Source organism: Anser brachyrhynchus, assembly GCF_964034855.1.
Source record: "Anser brachyrhynchus genome assembly, chromosome: 2".
NCBI lineage: Eukaryota > Metazoa > Chordata > Aves > Anseriformes > Anatidae > Anser > Anser brachyrhynchus.
In genome coordinates, this window is record NC_137695.1 from 156,051,301 (window position 1) to 156,077,369 (window position 26,069).

The window sequence follows — 26,069 nt, forward strand, 5'->3', positions numbered from 1 at the left end:
AGACAACAGTATCATCTCCTACTACAGAATAAATCTTAAAGAAAAAAAAATATCAAAGAGGTTGATTAAAATAAATCAGCAGCCCTGGCTGAGTTGGCAGTCTGCATAGCAGATATTTATGGCCTCACACAATCCTTACAGAGGGACAATAACTGGCACCAACTGGTTAAAAATAAATTAAGAAAGGTACTTCCAGCAAAAGAAAAAAATAATATCGTTCAATATTTTCTTGCTGGTTAAGGTAGAAACAGTCTCTTGAGCAGAGGGAGCACAAAATGGAGATGTGTTTAAATCACACTGTTCAGCTGTGAATTCTACCCTCAGTCAACTCCAGTGTCAATTGAATATATATATGTATATATAGCTATTTCACTTTTATTTCATTTCATATTTCATCTTGTTCAGGAAACACGCTATATCATTTTTAAGGGCCAATCATCCTGGCAGCCTTTGTTCTTAGTCTCAGAGTGCTCAGCTCTTTTTGGGTTCTAGTTGGAGCCACTTTAGCTGTGATCCCTCAGTCACTACGACCGCTATGAAGTGTAAGGTAGTGATAATATTTCCACATACAGCAAAGTTTTTCTGATCTGAGGCCCAAACCCATGGGGCTACGCAGCACTTTGGGATAACTCCTAGCTCCCGTTTTTCTCCAGAAGCACTGAACTCACCAAATTCAGACATTTTCTGATTTAGGCAGAGGTGGCTCCTACTGCAGGTGTCATCATCCCCAACCTAGACCTGCTGGTGAGCATGCACTTTCAGTGCTTGGTGAACAAATGTGATGGACAGTCCAAAGCCAGCTATCATCCAAGCACTCACATGCTTTTAAAGTTCAGTGTATTTGGCTTAGCAAAGGCTGAGTTTTTAACCTTGGCACAAGTAATTAAAGGAATCCTGCAATCCGTTCTGCAAAAATGCAATTTCTATTGACAAAAACTCCGTTTTTGAGGGGAACTAAGTGCAATAACAACAAATATGGCCATGTATCTACTCTCAGGCTAAAGCTAAGAAAGAATTACAAACTTTAGCAAAAGTCATAGATCTCCCAGAATAGATGTTTATGGTTTCCAAGGTAAGAACAGAGGGAATAACACAATCATCTTTTCTAAGATACTCCAGAACAACTTTAGACACTTTCACACAGTGCAGCAGGGAAGGTTCTTCTTCCTTAGTAGGTTCCTACATTTAAGTTCTTTAAACTGTGGTTGAATGAGGTCAAATATTTTAGTAAGACATATGATGCTGATCTCATTTAAGATGGCATCTGGGACAGCTGATATGTATTTTGTGTCTGGTGTTTTATACAAAATTGTAAAATAAATGATTATGATCCTTTCTTCTCGGTTTGTGTGACAGTTTTTAGGGACAATAAATATTGATCAGCATCTTCATGCAACAGTACAAGAGTTCAGCTTCATTGTCATAAGACCTTGCCCTGTTTTTGACCAAAACACCATCTGCTTCGCCAGAGCAGAACAAGGTGTCTGGTCCTTCTGCTCTCAGTACCCAGTATCACTCACAGCAGCGTGGACAATTCTTGCTGCCTATGATACCTTTTTTCCTGCTGTACAGGGGCTGGGTACCAACTGAAACACTGGATGACACTTTCAGAAATCAGATCAGATTTTGTGGGAGAGTAATGTACATTCCTGTGCTCTTTTTGTTTTATTATTGCTATTATTACTTCCCTTGATATTTCCCAGATATGATTATGGGGTTAGGATAAAATCACCTTTAAAAAAAAAAAAAATCCCTTTTAGTAAATATGTAGTCTTATAGGTCAAAATAAATGCATTTTAATAACTTTTTTTTTTTTTGAACTTAACTCTTCTACCTACATTAGAAAGGGTTCACTAAAATCCAGCTAAGTCCTGTGTGGGGAGGAAAGAAAATAATTCTCTGTTCAAGAGTTCATACAAAACATCGCATCCAGCTGTCGGATCAGTAGTGTCAGGTTTATAGATTATTTCACTGAGTACTCAGAATGTGCTTTCAAATATCAAGGGTGATGCGTGCATGCAAAAGAGCTGAAGAAGAAGGGGCTCAGCCACCACAGCTTGGCCCTTGGTAAGGAGGATACAGCAGGAGAGGTGGTTGGAAGATCAACATGAATGCACAGTGCTGAGCTGTCAGCCTGGAGCTAGCAAGCAGCAGGACCAGCTACCACATACATCACACCAGGTCTACCCCAAAATACTTGCACCACCTGGAGGACTGGTGAAACATTTCCAAAATATGAAAATTGAATCATAAACCCATAGTATAAATATCTGGAATTTAAATAAATGCTTAGCACAAAGACAGAGTAAGCAGTTCAAATAAATGTGTGACAAACAAAAGCAGTCAATAGGAAAATAAATGATATAATAAACAGGGACATGGTTAAATTCATGTAATGGAGACCTGCACTGCATCCCTCACATGCCAGCTGCTGAGCTCAGTGTTGTGGCTAACCATGGATACCTGGGCTTGCTGTTTACTGCATAAAGCAGCAAAGCCTGTGACACAAATCTGCTGTTGAAATTTAGGTCTGTAACTAAGGTAACTAAGTCAGGGTACCCAGAGAGAGATGTGGAGCAGTCAGTATTGATGCTGGCCAGTACCTGAGCAGCTGAAACTAGGATAGTCAGGGTAATATCAGGGTCCCTGCAGGACCAGAAATGGCCACAGGGAAAGTTAGGTCTAGAAAGAAAAAAAAACGTTGTCCTGTTGGTATTTTCCCACAGCAGCACCCACTGCAGTTACAATACCCAGGTATACGAGCACCCCACCATCTTCAGTGACATGGCATCATAACCCCTCTGGGGCCTGAACATGGTAATGTTTCCATTTTTGTAACGTGAGATTGCACCCAGAGTCATTGAGTGGTGTGCCAGAGGTCATGAAGGAAGCCCAATATAGAGAAAATAGTCAAACACCCTTCTTCTGAGTGTATAAGCTTTTCCACACAGCACAGGACCATCCCTCCAATGAAAGTCCTTAGAAAATAGAAAACCAGTGGACATTAAAAAAGGAAAGATTTAATTTGATCGTGAAGCTGGCGTGCACTGAAATTCCTGTGTTTTCTTTTTCCTCTTGGCTTTGTATTTCTTCTGTTCACCCTCTTTTTGAGGCTGCATTATTGCAGAGGAACTGCTGACAGTCACTGCTTCAGATGTGGGACCATATCACAGCAGGATTAGCTAAATCACAAAGGCAGAGCATATACAGTATCAAGCCCCTTCCTATTTACATCCCAGAGGCAGATGGCAATAAGAAATGAATTTTCTCATATTGTTAAAGCTTGCGCGTTTTCACCTGTGAGAATGATTTTCGCCTTGGTTCCAGAAGGGAACAGATTTTACAATTAAAATGGAAAAGATGAATAAACTCTACATCAAGGTGACTAATATGTTCTGTAAGTTTGCTACGAGCATGGTTTTTTGTTGTGGTTTGTTTGTTTGTTTAAACTGAAGCTCTCAAGGACTGTTTTTGCTAGCTTTGTGATAAGACATGTAAGATTATTATTCTTGCAACACGAACACATAATGACACAACCTCATGTTAGAGATGCTCTTTATCCCACACACAGACTGGGAGGTCCCATGATATCCAGATACGCTAGCTTAGTGCATAATGCATTTCTGAGTTTGAGGCTTTCACAGGATTATTAACTGTAGTGTAAGGTGCCAAACACAATGCAAACAGGACTACTTTTCTCAAGATCTTCTGGATATATCCGAGAAGAAATCTCTGCAAGAATGATGCAACAGAAGAAGAGTTGTGCAAGAACAACTCAGATTTAATGAATAAATAAATAAATAAATAAATAAGTGTATTTACAAGATTTCCTCCTGCAAAGATTCTTCTTTAGAGAGATAGAGTATGTCACAGGCAAGCTTTTAGTTTGACGACGAGGCAAAAACCCCGCTTATTTTGCAAGAGACAACTACTACAGCCAAATTATATCAAAGGTATCCAATAAATGAAAAGGCATTTTTAGTTCTATTGTAGATAGAGGTAAATAAGATTATTTCTACTTTCATATATTGCAATGAATAACCATGGAAAACTATGTCCTGATAAGTTCTGTCCTGATTCCTGCTGCTGTGACATAAGCAATTGTCTCCCAGATATCCTCCTTCTGATGGGGTCTGGAACTGAACCACGAACCACAACTTCCTCCACAGACATAAGACAATAAAACCTTTTCCTCTCTCAGACAGAGGAAAAAGCTTTCCTCCTCCCACATAATACAGGATTTGAGTTGTGAATGACCGACACAGGGCTAATAAGTCTCCCTAGCCATTCTCATTTCTTCCATATTCATTTTTCTCTAGAGCTACTCTGAAGGATGCCCCACATGATTCATTGGAATTTAATTACACAAAACAAATGGCCAAGTGCAATCTCCATCTTTCTAGCTAATTTGTTTCATTAACATATTGGTTAATAATTGGTTTTCTTTTACTGTACATCATATTGATTATGCATTAGATCTTCATAGCACTAATGGAAATGTGGATACTGTCTTCCATTATTGAGATATTTACTATAAAAGGCTGCGTAGAACAGATTAGATAGCCATGTCAAAGTAGTATAAAGCTGAACCTAGTTAAAAGCACTATTGTTTAAATTGCCTTTTATTTTTCTTTTAGATAAAAATAAAGTCTGGCCTGGTCCCTTTACCACAACGACAAGTTTCATGTGGAGTGTTTAGCTCTTGGTAATTTATTCATATAGCCATACACAGAATCAAGGTTTTAGCTTTTGACTTCTTATTCTGCCGTGATAAATCCATAGTAATTTATTGCACTTTAAATGAAAGTTGAGCTGCCTTCTGTTCACTATAGCCTCAACATGTGTGGTGATCATTATGGAGCTGTTGTGAATTTCCATCCTAGCTGGTCTCCAGGTCAGGTGGCTGTAATTGCATGTACTCACTTTGAGAGCTATTCCTCTGCTTTACACTTACAGAATATTTCTGGCAAATCCTATATTTACTTAACTGTCACAGTGCTGTGATTATGCAGATCCATAGCACACTGGTGGGTAATGACTGAGCCTAGCTGTTCTCTCCAAGTCCCACAGATCAAAATTGCCAGGCTACGGAAGGTAGACAGCCCACAACTTAAATTGCTGGACATCTGATGCACTTATACACAAAATTAATTTCACCCTTAAGCTTCACAATAAAGTTATCTTTAACAGTGTCTCAATATTATTTATTTATTTATTGTACATCTTTTCAAATCACTAACAGTTAACAGCAGTGAAATGTATACTTTAGCTTCATTTAACAATTGTTCAATTGAAAGCCAAAGACATTTCACAGTAATGCCATTACTCGTTTGCCATTTTCTTTTTGGACTTCACAACCGTTGTTATTTTTCTTAAATTACAGGACTGCAGAAACAGAGGTCTGAAGTCAAAATCCATTTTTGATGTAGCATATTTAATCCTTATCATGAGAGAAAAGTCTTTCAAATATAATCCCTAAAAAATGAGCAGGGATAGAAAAATAACTCAGTATAACTTAACTCTGTGTTTTTCTAGCACTGCAGATGGATAACTCTAAAGTGAGAGCATTTCATTGTAGGTGTTTCTGAAAAAGATTTCCACAGATAAACATCAGTATCTTTGTTTTCACCAATTTCTATCCCTTTTTGTTACCTCTGTGCTCATCTTTCACCAGTTGATCTCTGTTACTGTTTAACTCTCAAGTTTCCTTTGTTCTTAAAACTCTTTAAGTTTCCATTCAGTCCCAAATTCAGGGTACACATCACACCATTTATAGCATTTTTATGTGATCCACCTCTTTCCAGAACAATCTTCAGTTAGCTTTTAAACAGACTGATTAGAACAGGAATAGAAAAGATGAATAGGAAAGAGATTTAGAAAAAAACCATCAAAGTGAAGGGGTCAAAGAGCTTTAAAATTGATTTGTGTAATCTGTCACCAAAAGAGAAAAAGATAAAAAAGAAAAAAAAAATGCTTTCCATAGACACTAGAACTTGGACCAAAAGAAAGCAAATAAAGTCTACTGAATTTTTCTGTGAGAAATGCATGATCTGTTATATCTGTCTGCTGAAATATTGCTACATCCCAAATGAGAAAAAGAAAAGCCTAGTCAAGAGGCTCCCAGGGTTTTAAGAACAAACTTTACTGGTACTCCATTCCTCCCACCAAACTGGGGTCTGTCCATCCCAGTTCCCTCCCATCGTCTTTCCCACAGCAGGTTCTTCTCCCGAGCAGTTTCTACACTCCCTACTCTAAACTCCAACTCTCCTCATGCTTTAAAATCTCTTCTCACCTCTGGAGCAGGTAGGTGACGCTAGAAATCAGCTGGGAGAAGGGGATCTCATGCAGAAAGGATTGACCTATGAGCACCACCTATTCCAATCTGCGTGATTAACTAGACTATTAGTAACTTAAAGCAATTTAGGCTGACCCTAATTGTGGAATGGATGACTGTCTGAGCAGAGGAGGTGAGAGGCTCTGTGGCATAGGTATCATTTAATCTTCGTTCCTACTCCCATCTTCTTCCTGGACAAATAAATGCAACAGCAGTTGTATGGCAGGAAGAGAAAGACAGGAAGGAGCAAGCCAGGCTCACACTTTACCTGCAAGGTTTCTTGCCTTGATGATTGGTACACTAGTGAAGAAATGGGAAAATTAAGGCCAGGGCAGAAGTACAAATCACCATGGCTCCAGATGCTTCCAAAAGCACTAATGCTTTTAACACACGTTCAGATGAATCAAAATATTTTCTCTTTGAATAATAAAAAGCAATGCTGTAAGTGCTATTTAAGACACTTTGACTATACTGAAAATATTTACAGCTCCTGCATTAGTGCGTACATTAATTGCTCTTGTAGCTTTACTGTCCTATAAAAGTGTTTAACACTGATGGAGCCGAGGATAGCAGACCATTTTGAAGTTCTAATTAAATATAATCAAAATTAATTTAATAGACTCAATTTTCAGAAAACATCAGGAAGCCCTCCCATTGAAGTGAAGTATCCTTCAAGTAGGTTGTGCTGGACAAACAGGAGATGCAACACCACCGATCGCTGCCTGCACCTCAGATATTAACGCTTTGCTACCTCCGCCAGTTGGTCCATATCCACTTCTTTCTAACAGACCCCAGCATTTGGCCAGTATCTCTTCCCACCATTGCTCCAACAGTTCTAGCATTGCAGTACTACTGTCACCTTCTCCACTGCTGGTACTAGCTCTGCAACAACTTCCCAAACACATGTACCAAATATCAACCTCTGGAGAGGAAAAGGAAAGTAATTTCAGGAAAGTACTTTATGGCCTGTTGTTCAGTTAATTCTTTCCAAGCATCATGAGCGTGTTGGCTTCTATACCTTAAAATTTTTGATGACTAAAATAGGCCTTACTGTCCCAGCAAGAAAACAAGATATTCTTGAATAATCCTCAGTTTATCTGCCCTGGTGTTGCATTGTGACGTTTTTAATCTGTTCTCAGATTGCACTGTGACAAACACTACAGACAGCACTAAATCCAGACTGGTGCTAATAAAATCAGGAGCGGCAATAACATCTATAGAGTTTTTCCACTGGCTGTGATTGTACTGGAGTATAAAATGATGCCTGGAGATGTTGCAGAAGGAGATGGAATTATATTTTCTTCTTATGCATGATTTGCATCATCTTCTTTTGCCTTTAGTATTGCTCCCCTCTAATGATACCAGCAGCAAGCTTAACCAATTTGCTTTATGGTTGCTGTTTAGTGACACATAAGTACTATTTACTTTACCCAGAGAAGGATATCAAATGCAAAACTAGTAAAAGCATGGAAAGTGAATGAGCAAGTGTAATCCATGGGTCTCACCCTTACCAAGCTGAGTAGTTTTGCTGATGTGATCTATGCCAACTGGAGATCTCCCATATGCAGGACAAGCACTATCTGAAGAGCACACTGACCACCAGCCCAGAGTCTGGGGCACAAGCTCTCTGAAATTAATTTTCAGACTCACCAGCTAAGACAAGCTTAGCTTCAGGGTCTCAGCATGGACTGGATTTCAGCTTCATTGAAGATATTTTGGATTTACTGCAGCACTTCAAATACATTAGATTAATAGAATATCTTGAGCTGGAAGGGACCCACAAGGATCATCGAGTCCAACATTACTGAATGATAGACCCATGATGACTATATACAGGATTTCTTCTTGAAAAGTGAGGGGTCATACTCATACCCCAAATCCTTCTATAGCACATTGTCTGACAGGATCCATGTTTCAAGACACAGACTATTTAGGCGTATACAGTGTAGATATACAAATATAACAAAAAGCATAAACTGCTCTCCTAGTAACCACATAGGACAAAACTCATATTGCTCAAAAGAAAGAACCAAAACCAGATCTGGGGACTGTGAAAAAAGAGCTAATTTCTCTCATCAGCTATACAGACAGGTAAAGTATCTTGCTCAGATGTTGACCTCAACAAGGTAAGTGTTGCTATAAGAAAGGGAGAAACAGGGAGAGAGAGAAACTGAGAGAGAGAGACAGAAAGAAAAACAAACTTAATTAATCTCACCTTCTGGCTGTGTATCTGTCTTACACTCACAATTTACCTGCTTTGCAGGGGACAGCATCTTGTGTCAACCTAGAACTTGCCTTTGGGGAGAAGTTCTTGGAGTTTGTCATTTACACTCTGTTTGCAGACTGCAAAAGAAAGAGACTATGCTAGAGCTTTTGTATAGACACCTACTTTCCTAGATCCTGGTAGACTTTATATTTGTAATAATATTTTGTCTTCTGCACCACCTTGCATCTCAGCAGGGCAGAACACTTTGCAAACATTTAATTAGGCCTTATGATGTCCCTCCAAGGTTGGCAGACAGGTGTTTATAATGGCATCAGGTATTTAAAATGGTTTACAGACACAAAAACTGATCGTTTTGGGTGACAGAAGTCGGAGTGTCTAGCCCTTAGCTTCATTTACAGATGGACAGAAGGGTCTAAGACTATTCTCAGTCTCTATGAAGAGGCTGTGGACAACCGCAGTGTCCACAAGGTACAAGGTGTTCTGTTCTGGTGTCCAGAATGACATCCTAAAACAGAACAGCCCTCACCCAAATGAGCCAGAAAAGCTGGCCATGTAGCTGGAAGCTGGCATATTACCTGCAATTCTCAGACTTCCCCTGGGCTGCCATAATCTCCTGCCACAGCACCTGTCTTGCTAAATTACAGAGACTCATGCATCTTTGGACAAGTGGATGGAGAAAATACAAGCAAGGAAGCTGACACTAAGACCATATATATGTTCTATAATGAGTTCTCAGCCAACTGGCTAATCAAAACTCATCTGAGGATTTAGCTACAAGTCCCATTCATCAAAGTCTCTGCATCTGTAGCTGTTGAAGGGTAGTAGTTAAATTCCTACCTGAACCTATTTTTTTTCTTCTGATCCGGAAGACTTCTGGTAACCCACTGCCTTGAAGAGGTGACATAAGAGAGACACAGGACTTGTCTGCTCACACTGAGTTTCTAAACATCTTAAGCTGATACCTCTAGGTTTATTTGCTGTATTCCATTGTCATGATGTTGGAGTTGGCACTTTGGTAGATGGCAAAGCATCTTCTGCCTGATGCTCTACAAACTTTTCCCTGAGTCTGAGCTCAGGCCAGACTTCAAACGTACTAGCCAGGCCACTTCTCCATCATGTACTTTGTTACCCAATCTTTCAAAATGTGGCAGTATTTTCCCTGCCATGTAGACACGCTGCTATAAGGTAGGGCATACATCAAATTAGTAAAATTTTGTACAGATACTGATGAGCTAAATGTTACCTGAATGCTGTATTTAAATAAACAAAGAACTCCCACCGTGAGGCAATGCTTTAATTTCTGTGGTCTTAATTCCTTTGTCTCAGCTTTTCTACCTAACCAGCCATGCTGAAGTGTCTGAAGGAGAGGTCAGATATTCAGAGATCTTTGGGTGCCCTCCATACTGCCACACTGATACAGACTGCCTAAGCATCTTGCTTATTTCTTCTTTTTATCCCTTTAAGTCTTGATTGGAGTAAGAGAAGAAGGAACAAGACCAAAGGACAGAGAGGAAAGGAACACCTGCCAGGTAAATATAACTGGTATATATGCATCCATCTGAGCCAAGCAGGGTGAGAAATTTGCTAAATCATTTAATCCGTCTCTTCTAAGCTTTCTGTATGCATACATAATTGGGACATTCTAGTCAATCACTATTAAATAGATTTAAAGATCTCTTAAAGAAAGAGATCATTGCAGGATTTGACATATCTTAGGGTTCCTTTTGTCTCTTACTATAGAGGAATGTTGTTGGGGATATAAAATATTACTACCTTTGCTACAAACACACTTGCATTAGTAGGATGCACTGCAAGTAATTTGGCTAATGTGCTGCATTTGGAGAAGACCAGCACAAGCCAGGTAAAGAGACACATGAATTAGCTTTTCTCTAATTTCTTAAAAGCCCCAGTCTGCTTCATCATGTCAAGAGTTTGCAAATGTTTATGCTGGCATTTCTAAATAAGATTTATCGTGGCTTGCTAAATGCAGAAGAGAAGATTGCTTAAAATAACCATCAAGCACTTACCATTGCCTAGCTTTTCTGAAACCAAGAATTGTCTTTTGTTTGTTTGTTTTTTGTTTGTTTGTTTTTTTTGTTGTTGGTGGTGGGTTTTATATTTATATATATATATATATAATTTTATTTTTTTAAATTGGGACTAAACACCTACAACACCTTTGAAGTTCAAAGCACTTAAACTCAAATGTCCTTTTCAACGGTATCATGTCTAAAGGCCCCAAATGAACTGCCTAGGATCCTGTACAAAACCACAGCTATAACCACTCTTCTTTCGTCACTCTGTAGTTGATTTTAATTCTTTCAATATCTTTGGGAAAAACTCTACCTACTCAAACATGTCACTGATCAGCAATGCAGCAACTGGAACACCTTCTGCTGGAAACGCTAGGATACACACCACCAAACATAAAATAAAGGTATAAAGAATAAATCCCCATTTCTGAAAATGTTTTGCATTTTATTACTGTGAGAAAACATAGTTCCTTTTTCTTTGTTTACTCTTGAGAAGCAACACAGGGACCCATTCTCTGGGAGAGCTCTACGTACTGCAGAGCACAACACACTTGCAGGTGAGGACAAACAGCAACCAGTTCCATTCCCATTTCACTGCATTTCTTGAAGCTGATTACTTGTGTAAAGATGAGTAGGATGGGCTGTCCAGCAGAACACAACATTCTCTGCAAATAATTATGAGGAAATGTAAATTGACAGGTATTCACTAACTTAAAATGGGACCAGAGGAGATGTCAAGATGCTCTACAGAAGCAATGTTTCTCTCCTTCCTGTGCACCTGGGAATCTCTAGGAATTGGGGAACATTTCAGACATGAGGGGAACTATGTGTAAGAATACCAACATCAGGTCTTAGAAGACTACAGAGCAACCTGTCAAATCTAATTTCTCATCACTCCCAAGTTTTAGCACAACAGTGCTAAATCCTACCATGTAATTTGCCCTGGGGCAAGCAGGGAATTTCCCAACCTGCTGCCCCACCAGAGCACACCCCTGTCTCCATCTGTGTAGGTCCCCAGGACTAACCACTGGTGTGAGATGTTGGGTCTGTGGTCATCAACTGGAGGACTGAAGCATCCAGGAAGATGCTTGAAAAAGCCTAGGAGGCAAGAAAGGAAAGGAAAATCCTTTGGACATCAGGGAACCTTTTCCCTCTCTACAATCAGCCAGGTTTTTGCTGGCATCCCACCACCAATCAATCCCTTAGCATGGAAGAAAACTTCATTCAGAAGGAGAAAGCACAGAATTTTTCCACCAAGCAGCTAGAATCCAAAGTGTAACCCCCTGCTCCTTGAACGATTAATTGACTTGGAGAGATATGAGAATTTGCACTGACAAATTACAACCACCCAACGACATTTTAATTTGCCTTTAGCTTTCGGCAGTGAAGGGGGTTGGGTTAAGAAATAAGGCAGACATGGGGACAAACAGAACTTTCAGGACATAGCCTGAAATAGGTTTCTTGTAACATATATATCCTGCAGAAGTGAAATAAATCTGAGGGACAGCAGACAGGACACAGCAACCTAGCCTACTGTAGGCTCATTTTCTTTCTGCGCTGTCTGTCTGAAATAGCCTTGTGAGGTCTCGATGTCATCTATCAGCTCCACCTACACACACCTCCTGGAAAGGACCTGAATAGAAATTTGTGTCCCTGCAAATTGTATGTAACTTGGTAATAGCAGCAGCATCAGGTAGCCTCCTTGGTTTCAGGCAAAAGGAAGAGAGGAAAAGCTGAGAGAAAGAGGAGCACCATGAAGGTCTAATTGTGTTTGAGGCTGGCGCAGGGAAAGCAGAGGATGAAGTGAGTGAAGATTCATGAATATCCAAAGAGGAATGCTGGTGTGGATGTCAGGGCAAAAATGAGCAGAGAATGGTTGGAAGGATGAGAGACAAGTCAGAGTGAAAACAGTGTTTGGAAGCTGCACATGACAATTTAATGTCAATTCTCTCTTATACCCTTTTAAGCGGGCTGACAGCTTGAGGCCAGCACTGCACACACCAGGAATCAGACTCGTTTTACTGCATAATTACTGGGCAAATCCCATCTGAAGGAGAGGTAGACTCCTGGGGGCATTTAAGACTTCTAGCCCTGGAGGTCTGAAAGTTTCCTACTACTACACACACAAACCATCTTACAGATTAATACATTCACATTCAGCATTTCTAATGTCAGCTGGGGCTCCAGATCTTTTGGCACATGGTGCTAAATCTGGAAGCACGTCAGATATAGACAATGGAGTTATTCAGGTTTTCTCTCAGATGCCTCATACATGGAAACTGGATGGTTTGTTTTTGTTTTTGTTTTTTTAATTTTTTATTTTTTTCCTCCAGGCACCATCTGGTCAGTGCCACATGACCGAGCAAACGGTAAACCATGTTTTTGGTGATGGCAACACAGATTTCTTCCCTCACAAAACTGAAGCCTTTCTGCACTCTCCTCTCAGCCTTGCCATAAATCCCTCTTCACACTAATTTATTCCACTGTGCCCTGTCAATTCATGCAAAGACAGTTTCATTAAAGAACATGCAACCACCCTTAAGCTCTAGCAAGGGCATAAAAAAGATTTAGTGTAAACAGCAATGAGGGCTGAAGGGATAGGACCAGTGGGAAGGCTGGTTCTGTGACTAAATTAATATGACAGCCACTCTGAAACTTGTATTTTCTAGCAAAATGATGAGGTATCCTGAAAGTCTCCATGACAACACAGCCCAACCTTGTGCTACAAGTTGCTTATGCAAGAAAACGTCTGAAAGCACAGTGTCTGGGGAAGGCCTTTCAAGAAAATCAGGATTTCAGCTAATTCCCTCACCTTGCTCAAGTATTTTTTTTTTCCTCTTCTGATATCTCACATATTCAAAACAAAAGGAATTTTTACATGGTCTTCCCTAATTATATCAATGCTTGCTATTTTTGATTAAGAAGATATGCACAGAAATATCAGATAACATGAAAATCTGACACATTTTCCTTTGGTCAAAGTGCTAAAACCTTGTGGCTTAAACTTTCGAGTTTCTAGCAAAATTGTTCTGGTTGGTAGTCACTATAAGAGTGCAAAGTAGTGGCAAAAATCAAAACCACTTTGCTTACAGTGTGCTATCGGAAATATAAACTATCAAATTTATATGGAATATACCTTATTACAAGGATTTCTTATGGAAAAAGAGGAGATGATTTTACATCATATGGGCTCTCACCCATGGTAATATTTAGTTGCCGAAATGGAGGTGTCTGATGCCATTTGAGATACCCCAGGCTTTCCCACTGGCCTTCAGCTGCTTCTCCAGAAGAGACCAGGGCTCCTGCAGGCCTTGTGTTATGTCTGTCAGCTGTGTGTGAACAACTCAGCCACCAGAGCATTTAACACCAGAGTTAAGGGCATGAAAGCAATTGGTATCTGGCACTATCAGAGTCAGTAGTCCTCACAAAAGCCAGGATTTCATCCCATAGATCTTATCTGGTGCATATTCAGAGTAGAAACAATTTTATTTAAAAAAGAAAGAAAAAATATAATCAAGTCCTTAGTTTAGACCTCATCCATAGGAAGAGGCTAGACATCTCTGATTTCAGGCTCCATTCCACTGATTTCAGTGTTACCAGGAGGTTGCACAAGGTCCAAATTAAGCTCACCAGTGAAAAAAGCAGGTTCTTGAAGCAGTCCCCTTGCAGGGGGGTGGGCTGAGTTTCCCAGCAAAGCTTTGGTTTCCACTAGCAGCCCAGAAACAGAGGTTGGAGCAGAGTATCAAAAGATGTCTTATTAAGTTAACATGGGTGGAGAATTAGCCTGCAAACAAATAAGCCAAGCAGGGATTATATAAGATTTAATACAATCTTTTATCAGAGCTGAGGAGTCCCTAATTAAACTAACTATGGAAAATACTACTTAATGAGCCCATAAATAAATACCAGCAGGAGAGACATCAGAGCTATAAAACACCTGCTAGGGAAGGTCTGATCTCCAGAGGAGAGTTAAGACGAACAAAGGAGAGATCAGAACTGCTAGAGCACCCCAGCCCACCTCAATAATGGACACTCCCAATGAGAACCACGCAAACATTCAGGAAAACACCTACAGCCTCCTACCTTCCCTCACTAACACCTTCATCTTTTTGGTAATTTCAGTGGAGCTTAACATTAGTAAATATTCAAAACATGCAATAGCACAGTTGTCCTTTGAAGTCTCTCCTTTCACACACTACATTTTACTGTGTTTAAACCACTGCTAACATTCCAGCAAGTTCTGCTTGGCATTGCCTTTGATTAGAAGGGTGTGTGCAATGCCTTGCCAAGTCCAGGCAATCATGATGATGCATATTTAAGGGACCATGGCAAAAGTTACCTGAGTTCATGGCAGAAAGGGGGTCATCTAGAACGAGTGAACCATTAAACTCCAGTCGAGCCAGATAAATGGCATGCAAAAGACCTGGGGAGGCAAAGACTTCATGGTGAGTCAAACAAGGATGTAAAATTTAATCATTCCTGCTCCAGGGAAAGGTAGGCATCAGCTTTCCCTGGGAGCAGGGCTGGTCCTCTTACTTGTGGAACACCCCTCCACAATAAAACACAGAGTTTTAACGGCCTATTACAGATGCCACCCATGCCTCTATCCACATCCTGTTACTTTGTAAACTCTGCCAAGGCAACCATCGGGCGCAATAATCAAAGTGCCTGTCCACAACTTTTATCCCTTCTGAATATGATTCTGCCTTTCTTTCAAGGCAATGTGCTACATGGTTTTCCTAGCATCGCTCCAGGAATTTCAAATAAGCCATATATTAGGGAAAAAAAAAAAAAAAGAAAAAAAAAAAGCACACTCAAAAACACCCATGGCTGCATGTTTAGCCTTCCCCCGTGTCTTCAGCAGTTCCCTCATCCTCAGCATTTAGACATCCACTACTCTGCTTGGAGGACTTCCCCTCTTTCAAACTCCGTGGTGGTACTCAATAAACACAAAGAGCCTGTGAACAACTAATCGCATTCCATTTTACCTGGTCTTCAAGCTGCTCCACAAAAATTTCTGCAGTATGACCACATATTGAAGATGCAATTTGCAGGAACCACTTAAAGGTACAATCTCACCTGTTGCCTAAAGCTTTCTAAATAGATCCCTCCTCCTTCAATGCTGTCCATCCTTTCTTAAAGGTTTGGTGTTCGACAGTAGTCTTATTTTAGATCTTCTCTTTCCAGCATGCTTTCAAAAAAGTAAGCTTCATTTTCTCATGCCTAACAGTCAAACTCATCTGAACAGCTGAATCTGTTAATTGATCCAGACTAGCAAGTCCTGAGTGGAGAAGATTGCATTATGTCTTCAGATCAGCACCACTACAAGAATCCTCCTTTCCCCTACTGGAATAGCTTCTGCTGCTTTAGAAACAGCAGATATGTAGTTTTGTGGGGTTTTTTGTTCGTTTGCTTTTAACCCAGGGAAGAAAAAAAAAATAGAAAAAGAAATAGAACAGTCTCCTATTAGAAATTAAATAAACTTAAATTAAATTTCTACAATAAGCATAATACATCTGTGTACAAGTCTGTAACTTACAGGAGAACTTTGCACAAGCCACTGAGCTGGAAAGCCAAGCTGGGGATCAGCAAGTAAACAAACAGATTACTCTTTTCATTTTGCCTGAATAATTTGTTTCAACACGGCTTTTACTACATCACGCATCATTATGGGTACTAATATATCAAGATCCTCAAGGAAACCTCAGAGGCTATCATCCCAGTTTCCACATGCATCACAGCAGAAGTAATTTTTGGAAACTCCATACAACTTAGATTCCCCTTATTTTATCAGTAAATATCTTAAATTATCACCTTTGCCTCAAACAGATAACTGAAACAATATGATGGTGACAACAGAATGTAAACACCGCAGGGAAGACAACACCACTAATGAAGTTACAGTCTATATGGTATTTCACTTTCTTTGCAGTTGCTTTTTTAGCAGCTGATCTTGACACTTCATTCAAACAGAAGTATTCAAAGCATTTCAATAACAGGAAGAAAATAACCAAAGTCTTGCACAATAACGAACTAACGTCAAGACTGACAGACGGCTAGGAGATTTCTATTCTCTCCTTGAAAAGAGAACAATATTGACCTGTAACATCCATTTCCAGCCCTTACCTATTCCCACGCAGAATAACTTTTTCTTTCTTTCTAAGTCTGCTTTACTCCATCTCCATTATTTCTTAATACAAATAACTTACCTGTTTAAGCTAGCTCTCCCTTCTGTGTGGTAGCTTTTTAAAACAAAGATATATGCCTTAAAAGGCAGAGTATTTATAGGAGAAGCTCTGCCACGGTGAAGATTATGTTAAGTGGTGGGAAGGACTAAGATCCCAAACATGTGCATACATATTCATCTACACCCACAGCATCACTGACAGCATTAGGTGAGCTTGTCTTGCTGCAAGCGGTGGCTGATGCCAAAGCACATAGTTTGTGTGTATAGTATTGAAGGTTTGTTTGGTTTTGTTTCTTCTTCTGAAAGCTAGTGTATTGTCATAAGGAGCAGCAATTTCTTTAGAGACACAGACATTTAATGCAATGGTGTTTACAACAGCAGAGTGGTGGAGTTAATAGCTGAAGAACATTTTACTTGAGTACTGCAGAAAACTACATTTTGCAATAATGAGGTTTTGCTGTAGTATATATCTGATCATAGTGGTTGTCTGTCTGAGTTAAAGCTGAAAAAATAATGTTCAAGTACTTTTTTAATTTCACCTTTCTTGTCTGGAACAGAGCTATTATTTTTTTCTGTTTGCATTTCAGGACTGATGTCTGCAAAAGTGAGTCCAAAAACTGAAGGCAGTTGGAGTTATAAGTAATTAAGTCCTCTGGGAAAAAATAAATAAATCAGGCTTTTTGTGTCCCTTATGATCATATTTCATGCATTTTCACTTGTACCATGCAGCTATACCAGAGAATAAAACAAGTATTAGACTTGCCCATTGCACCTGAATACAGAGTAGAGAGCGAGCTGCTGTGACTCTTTCCTAAAAGCACAGGAATATGCTACTATTCACCAGCTGAAGTCCTTTCTAAATCAGAAATCTTCTATATATGGACAAAAATAGCACTGTGGTGTGAGGCCTGCATTCAGCCCTTTTCTCCAGCCCTGAAACAAGACAGCACCTGGCACAGACCCACTGGTGTTAATGAGGTGATGTGCAAACATCGATTGTATCTGCTGCTTGGTTCCTGTGCATGCAACTGCAGGAGCCACATGTAAGGACTCGCTATTTGTTGTGTGCCTGTTTGATCTCAGGTGAAGAGCTTTTCCTTTCAGCTTCTCACTGTGAGGGCAGGTCATATTTCTAAAGGATTACATTTCAAACTTTTTTTTTTTTTAAACCTTTAGCTTTTCCTTCTACTTTTACTCTGGGAACAATTTCTCCTACCTCCTCCCTGTTATCTCTGTCCTAGCTTTTCAGGTTTAATCACATAGATGCGGATTGGGTTTGTTTGTTTTTTGTTTTCTTCCTTCTTCTTAGAAGCAGAAGGACAGACTTCCAAGATGAACTAACTTTTTATATATCCCTTCAGGATTTCATTTTTTTTCCTTGTTTTATTCTACTGGCTCATATTAGAAGGGTTTACCAATGTGCACTTACACAGGTTAAGTCAGTCTCACTTCAGTGCCTGGTAAAATTGTGGAGATTATTCTGGGACTTACTGGAAAACACAGAAAGGCCAATGCAGTCATTGGTCAGGGCCAGCATGGATTCACTAGAGGAGGGTCATGTCTAACAAATGTAATTTCCTTCCATGACAAGATCACCCATCTAGTTGATCAAAGGAAGCTAGTAAATGTAATCTTTCTGGGTTTCATTAAAGCTTTCGATACTGTCTCTCACAGTATCCCTCTGGACAAAATGACCAGAATACAGTCAGATAAAAGCACAATAAGACGGGTGAACAACTGGCTGATGGGTCAGGCCCATAGAGGTTTTGTAAATGGGGTTACATCCGGCTGGCGACCTGTCACTAGTAGGATTCCCCACGGCTCCATTTCAGGACCAGTCCTCTTTAATGTTTTCATAAATGATTTGGATGAAGGACTTGAAAGTTTTTTGAGAAAGTTCACAGTGATACCAAATTGGGTGGAGCTGTTGACACCATCGAGGATGGTGAAGTCTTGCAGAGAGGTTTAGACAGGTTGGAGAGCTGAGCAATTACCAACAATATGAAGTTTAACTAGAGCAAGTATTGGATTCTGCACCTGGGAAGGAGCAACCCTTGCTGTACGTACAGAATGGGGGATGAGATGTTGGAGAGGGATCCCTCCCCACAGAGAGGGATCTGGGGGGTTTTGGTTGACAGCAAGCTGAACATGAACCAGCAGCATGCCCTGGCAGCCAGGAGGGCCAACGGTATCCTGGAGTGCATCAAGCACAGCATTGCTAGTCGGTTGAGGGAAGGGATTGTCCCACTCTGCTCTGTGCTTGTGTGGCCTCGCCTCGAGTACTGTGTGCAGTTTGGGGCAACACAATACAAGAAAGATATAAAACTGGTAGAAAGTGTCCAAAGGAGGGCTACAAAGATGGTGAAGGTTCTGGAGGGGAAGACATATGAGGAGCAGCTGAGGTTCCTTGGTTTATTCAGCCCAGAGCAGAGCAGGCCGAGGGGAGGCCTCATGGCGGCCTGCAGCTCCCTCACGAGGGGAGCGGAGGGGCAGGCGCTGAGCTCTGCTCTCTGGGGACAGCGACAGGACCCGAGGGAACGGCATGGAGCTGGGACAGGGGAGGGTCAGGCTGGGTGATAGGGAAAGGTTCTGCACCCAGAGGTGGTCGGGCACTGGGACAGGATCCCCAGGGCAGTGGTGATAGCACCGAGCCTGCCAGAGTTCAAGAAGTGTTTGGACAATGCTCTCAGACACATGGTCTGATTTTTTGGGTGGTCTTTTGAGGACCCAGGAGTTGGACTCGACAAACCTTGTGGGTCTCTTCCAACTCAGATATTCTATGATTCTGTGATATCTAAACTTTATATCTACATAACTGAAGCATGGCACTTTACCTTAGATGAAACACAGAAAGAGCATGGAAGTGAAAGACCCTGTTTTAGGGGGAACAGCCATGCATATCTCCATCATGGGGATTTTCATGCATATCTCAGGAGAGTTTTGCTCCTTCAGCAGGCACAGCCCAGACTCAAAACCTTTACTTTTGGATGAAAAAGTATCACAAATTGTCTGTATCCCATAGCTGCAGAACTGCAGTAGTCTTCACCAGTGTAATACAAGAGCTCAAAGGAGCTGTTGGGTGGGCTTTAGTTAAGGATTTCCCAGTCACACAGGAGTGGAGGCAGGAAGGAGGGAAACAGCTAAAGAATTTAGAATCATTTAGGTTGGAAAAGACTCTTAATCAAGTCCATCCACCAACCTCGCACTAACAAATCTGACACTAAACCACATCCCTAAGTGCCACATCCATGTCTCTTAAATACCTCCAGGGATGGGGACTCCACCACCTCCCCGGACATCCTGTCCCAACGCTTGACAACCCTTTTTGTGAAGAAATTCTTCATAATGTCCAGCCTAAACCTGTTCTGATGCATATTGAGGCCATTCCCTCCCAACCTATCACCTGTTACCTATTCATGGCTTTGGTCTGGTTAAGACTTCTTTTGTTTGTTTTCTGGGGGCTGGGCACGCTGGTATGAAATGGAGTTCTGTGTCAGAGATCACCACACACAGCCAGACAGGACACTCATATTTCTGCACTTGAGAAGTTTGGGGTATAATAAATCATAGTGAACAGATTAGACAAGATGAATGGGGCATCAAGAGCTGACATCTAAACTGGGGGGGAATTTCAGACTTGATCTTCCTCTGCCAGCAATGACACATTAGATGACCCAGAGGAGTTGGAAACATGAAGGTAATAAAGTAGCATTCAAATATCAGTAGTAGCTCACTGTTGAATGCAGCATATCTACAGTTTCTGTTCATAAGGGAAAAAAAAATCTAAGAATGATCCTTTTTTTTTTCCAAAGCACTTTGTAGACTATTCAAAATTCTAACCTCAGAAAGGCTGCAATTATGTATTTTAGAAAGCAGATGGCTAGGAGGGGATGTGGTAAAAGAATATAAGATAATGAATGCTCTGGAGAAGATTCTGTCTCATGAGTCCAAATAGAAGTTCAAGGAAATTAAGAGGTGAGGAATGAAAGGGAGATCAAAGGAATGTCATTTCTAACTCACCATGTGATTAAACTGTAATTAATTGCTACAGGATGGGGCTGAGGCCAAAAATAAAACAAAATAATAATAATAATAATAAAATAGCAGGATTCTAAATGTGGTAAAACATCTACATAAGATACCAGGAAGACTCACTGTTATTTTTATAGATGATTAGAATTTTTAATTAAAATAATTCACCCTCAGACAACATTGAGAAAGGACATTAAATCCATGCTGTAGGGCTTAAAACAATCTCCAAATATTAATGGCTCTGGATGAGTCCCAGCTTGCAGAGCTGATTATTCACATCTTCCAATTGTTAATTCTGACATTTCAGTCCTACCCCATGGTTTCAAATGAGTGGGGTTGGGCCTCTGCTGCTCTTGGGCAAATTGCAGTTTCTCAGTCCAGAACCACAGTGAGCTTCTGCCCAGAGATAGTCTTCTCCACCACAGTAGATGAGAACTATGGATGCTGAAGGACACGTTGTTACTCAGTACTTAAAAACATCTACCTGAGCAACTCTATATGACTATTTTCTAGCCCAAGGTACAGAGTAGAAGATAAATTGTATCCAGTTATCTCACGTTGCCCTCTTTGATACACTGATTTCTAGTTTCTCTTTAAAATTTACAACCTTCCCACTTTTCTGTTAGCTTGCTACTGACTAAAACAAACAAACAAAAAAATTTAAAAATCATGGCTTACCATGGGGGCATAACTGTATATGGAAATAAGATGTGACATATGGGAACCACTGGTTCAGGCAGATACATTATCTTTTATTGGATCAATTCACAGGAACTCTAGAAATGATTTCCGTCTCACATGTGTTTTTGACCTGGTGATGCTAACCTAAATGTACTTCTTCACATCCTCAGTTAAGTGCTGAGGCTAATGACTTTAGCATTCAGATCAATAATCCTTTGAAACAACAAATTGAAGTGAATTTAGGGAAGGGGAAAAGGTAATATACTGAATCCCTGGGGATTCACCTTGTATCTCTTCAAAACAGTTACAGGTTAGGCATTGCAAAGTCTACCTTGACCATGCTGCTCCACCAGCGTGATCCAGCCATGGAGAAAATGCTTCTAGGGATGGCAGACTAAGCCTCCTCCCTTTTTAATTTGGCTGCTTAGGATAACAATTAGCACAGGCTGATGAGGACTCCAGTATGATGAGAAATCAATTGTATGCCCAAAGGTAGAGCAAAAGGATTCATTTCCTTTTAGGAGGAAAAATCCATGCAATTGTGTTATTGCAACAATTAGAAACTCATATGAAATACACAAATTTAAATAGAGATAACTTTAGTTCTTAAATTTGAAATGTATTGCTCTTCTAGTTGCTATTAAAGACTAAGTTATTTTTAAATTGCATATTTTGTTGGTAGGTCTGGTTGGTTACTTTTGTCAGATTTAGTCAAACCTCCTGCATGTCCAGTGGGTTTGCATTGATATCAAAATCAAGCAATAGAGAGACCAAAGCTTATATTACTGCCGTTGCAACACATTGGAGTGTGCAGCAAGTTGCACTGCAGCAGTGGAAATGGGAGGCTTTCCCCTCACACACACACCTTAGAAAAACTTTCAGACCAAATGTGGCTTCTTTTTGTTCATGTATTTATTTAAAATGCCTCCTGGAGTTGATTCACCCACTTTAAATCAGACAGTATCCATCTTAGTATATGCTTTGCAGGGATGGGTCAAATGTTTTTGACACTTTCTTTTCAGAGGAAAGAAATGCTTCAAATCTAAAGTATGTCAGCATGCCTCCACATATTGCTCAGTTGTGCTCTCTGACCCACAGAGACAAGTAGACCCTTCACACCCATTTTCTGCTTTCTGGATCTGGTGGTAGGGACCTCTGGTGGTAGGGACTGTAGATCAGAGATGCTGATTTATGATCTCTTTTCTGATGACTAAAGTATGCCTAATCAGACCTATAGTTATCCAGAATCTGTTTTTAGTCTCATTCACTTGTATTTTCCATGACTAACTCCTCCTACTGCAGGAGTTCATCCTTGATCACTTTCTTTCATTGTTACACAGTCTTCAGGAACTGGTTCCAGTGTTATGCAGGTGAATCCATGCATGCATATACATGAACATATATCAGAGAATTTACAGATATGCAACAAACCTTCTGTAGACTCATCCAGATGTAACATTGACTTGACTCTTCCTGCTGCTTGCAAAGGGCTGGATTGGACTAAAGGACCCAGGTTTTCCCTTCCAGTTAAACATTCCCATATTTTGTTGGATGTGAGACATTTGATTTCCATTGGTATATACATTATTTGTATATATTCTACTGTGAGTCAATAGATTTTCAGTATGAGGGTCCTCAAAATCATGACCTTCAAAATGCTTCTTTAGCTCCTGCTTTATCTATGATGCACCCAAAACAGTAATAGTCACTCCAGGCACTTAATTTGCTGCTTTACAATATATCAAGACATATTTTTCCTTTGAGAGGTCAGAATATCTGAGGGTCTGGATCATATCAGGGAGGACCCCTAAGGTAACAATTCTTCCAGTACTACCAAAGAGTACTACCTGGGGGAAGGAAAAGGGAAGCATAAGGACCCTATAACTGTACTTTCTGTACTCACGCTCCTCATAAAACACATCCAGAATAGACACAGTTAGGCCTTTCATCCAGAAATTCTATTAACAGACTAAAAACAACCACATGATAGACTCCCAAGACCAGTTCCCTTGCCATGCTTGTGTTGATCTTAATCCATATCTCCTCCCCTCAGTCTGCTTAAAGGGATTTGTTCCTTGAAATACTGTTCTCATTATTTTATACTATTCCTCATTATTTTTTCTTTCCTCTTTCAGGTTTCAGGGAACCAAAGACTAAAACAAAGTCTTCCATTTCTCCATGACAGGGGGAGAGCTACCATTAAGACAAACACACACTCACTCCTGGCCTTAAGGGTATTTCACTATTTTAAGCAAAGTGAAACCACTTCAATAAACTACATGAAGGGAACTTTCGTGAACATCCTCAAACCCAGTGTTTAAGGTCTTTGCCTTAAATTGGAAGCATAGTTCTATATTATTTCCTTAGACAAAGGAAGTGTTTAAGTCTCCCAAACCTCCATGATTGCCGTAACCACTGACCCATTGGATGAAAGGTGCCATAATATCTACTCCTATATCTTGCTGAAGGACAGATTTTGTAAGGGATGCTCCAAGCCTTTTTATCACAAAAAGTAAAAGAAGTAGATGATCACCATTAGAGACTTTTGATCTGGATAAAGATATGAGCTAATTAGGACTTTCAAGACTTAAGCACTTCTAAACCTATTCAAGAGCAGAGAGATGAGGGTCTGAAAAATTTGCTCCTGGAAATTCAGTGCCTGAAGAGTTTGGTAGCTCCTGAGTAATACAGTCAAGCAGAGATTTACTGAGCACCCACACAAAAGCAAGCACTTGACAATGCTTGCTTGCCAAAGTCCTTGTGTCCCCTTGTCCCTGCTCATCACCAGGGATGGTTTCTGTGACTATATGATTTATTTCAAGCCATGTGGTGTTAACAAAAATAGGCCTCTCTACTAGTTGACTTACATCTGAGGAGGGTGAGATCATTCTGTCATTTCTAGTCAATCTAATTTGGAGCAGCTTGTGCTGAGGACGTGGTCTTTACTGGCTAGTTAATTATTTCACGTGGCTGTCCTGTGAAAGCGGAAATGAAGGCAACCTCTCAGCTGTGCACCAGGAAAACTGGAGGTGGTGTTAGGAACTATGACTTGTCGAGGTTTTGTCTTGCAAAGCTGATTAACATACATTTTTCAGAGTTATCCCAGCTGGACTCATGGTCTTATGTTTCTCATTTGATTCTTTCCCTTTTACCTCTGTCCCAGAACTGCACTGATTTATCAACCAGTCGATTACTTAGGTTATTGCCTTTTAATTTTAACCAAGTTAGAAATTTATTCCTTCTATATAAATGTCTATATAAGATTTGTAGTTACTACTGGATCATAGCCAAAATTTGCCCTGCCACTTCCTATACTTCAAGGTACAAAAATAGTCATGTCTCAATCTGCCTCATCCCTCTCTGTGCACAGTGAAAACTCTCTCCTCAGCTCATCTCCTTTCCTGCTCACCAGCTAACTGGGCATATCGTTCTCCGTGAACTCCCCTTGATCATTTCATCTTCCTTTACACATCAGAAACAAGATCTAAGCCTTTATAAGCTATCCCTCATTTCATTTAGTTGACTCATTAGTACCTCAAAAGAGTATTAATTTCTGCTGTCCTTCCACCAGCCTTACCATTGAGGAATTAAATGAAACACAGCATTGCTCACAGGTTCCTTCCAGTGGTGACACCCATCTCTTGCTCTGACATGAAGTCTGATGCTGCCAGAGTAGGGACCCAACTCTACAAAGTGCCCACTGGGAGCACACCGGGCCCCTTCTTCTCCTCACTGTTGCTGTGCCCAGTTGCTTTCACTCTAGGTCAGGCACAGCTCTGTGACATCCCATTCAAAATCTCCCAACATACTGCTGGTTCCTGACCCCCGAAGTACTCTTTAGAGTTGTAATAACACAGAGGTTCATAATCATTACTTATCTAGCTCACCTTTTATTAATATGTACTCTTCAGAGTTGTAATAACACAGAGGTTCATAATCATTACTTATCTAGCTCAACCTTTTATTAATATGCATATATGCATCAAGCCCAGTATAGATAAACTAAAATGTTTTATTTGGAAGATAGTCAACCTCATTACCAAAAATCCTTTTTTTTTTTTTTTCCTTTATAATCTGTCCCGGTGGCTCTATTTGCACTAGGAATATGCTTTTTTGTTTGTTTGTTTGTTTTGGAACCTGATGATATGTATGTGTGTTATTTGGGCTGCCTCTATATTAAGGCTTAAAAATAAGAAACTTTGCCTTCTTTATCACATGCATATTTTCTGTTCACAGCAGATATCTTTATATCTGGGATCACTTTGTGAGCTCTGAAAAGCCAATATCCATATGAACACTGAGGGCAAGACTCAATCCACCAGTGCAAAAAGTTCATCCATCTCCCCTCTAAGGAGCCGGCGTGCCAGTGGAGAGCCAGAGTCCCCTAGACTGGCACTCAGACCCCAGGAAGGGACAAAACACTCTGAATAATCCTTTCTTTTTCCGTAGAAGAAACCTTTGTCAAACAGACATAGGCAGCAGTTTCAGTCAAGTATCCATAGTCTAGAGGTAGGAACCTAGACTTTTTGAAAACCATTAATGTTTATAGATGGCAATGAGATTTAGGCATATAAT

The 26,069-nt window shown here is 40.2% G+C and overlaps 1 protein-coding gene across 2 annotated transcripts in view; it reads right to left on the reverse strand.

Moving 5' to 3' along the window:
• The window catches only part of FAM135B (family with sequence similarity 135 member B), a 262,573-nt gene extending 245,718 nt beyond the window's left edge, over window positions 1–16,855 (reverse strand). Inside the window, exons 1-2 of one of the 2 annotated variants that reach the window (XM_080578503.1) lie at window positions 16,804–16,855; window positions 14,934–15,017 (exon numbers count right to left, since the gene is read on the reverse strand). The gene's annotated coding sequence lies outside the window, so the exon portion shown is untranslated. The remainder of the gene's footprint in view (window positions 1–14,933; window positions 15,018–16,803) is intronic. The other variant, XM_080578510.1, reaches the window with a different exon arrangement.
• Window positions 16,856–26,069: the final 9,214 nt, after the last annotated feature.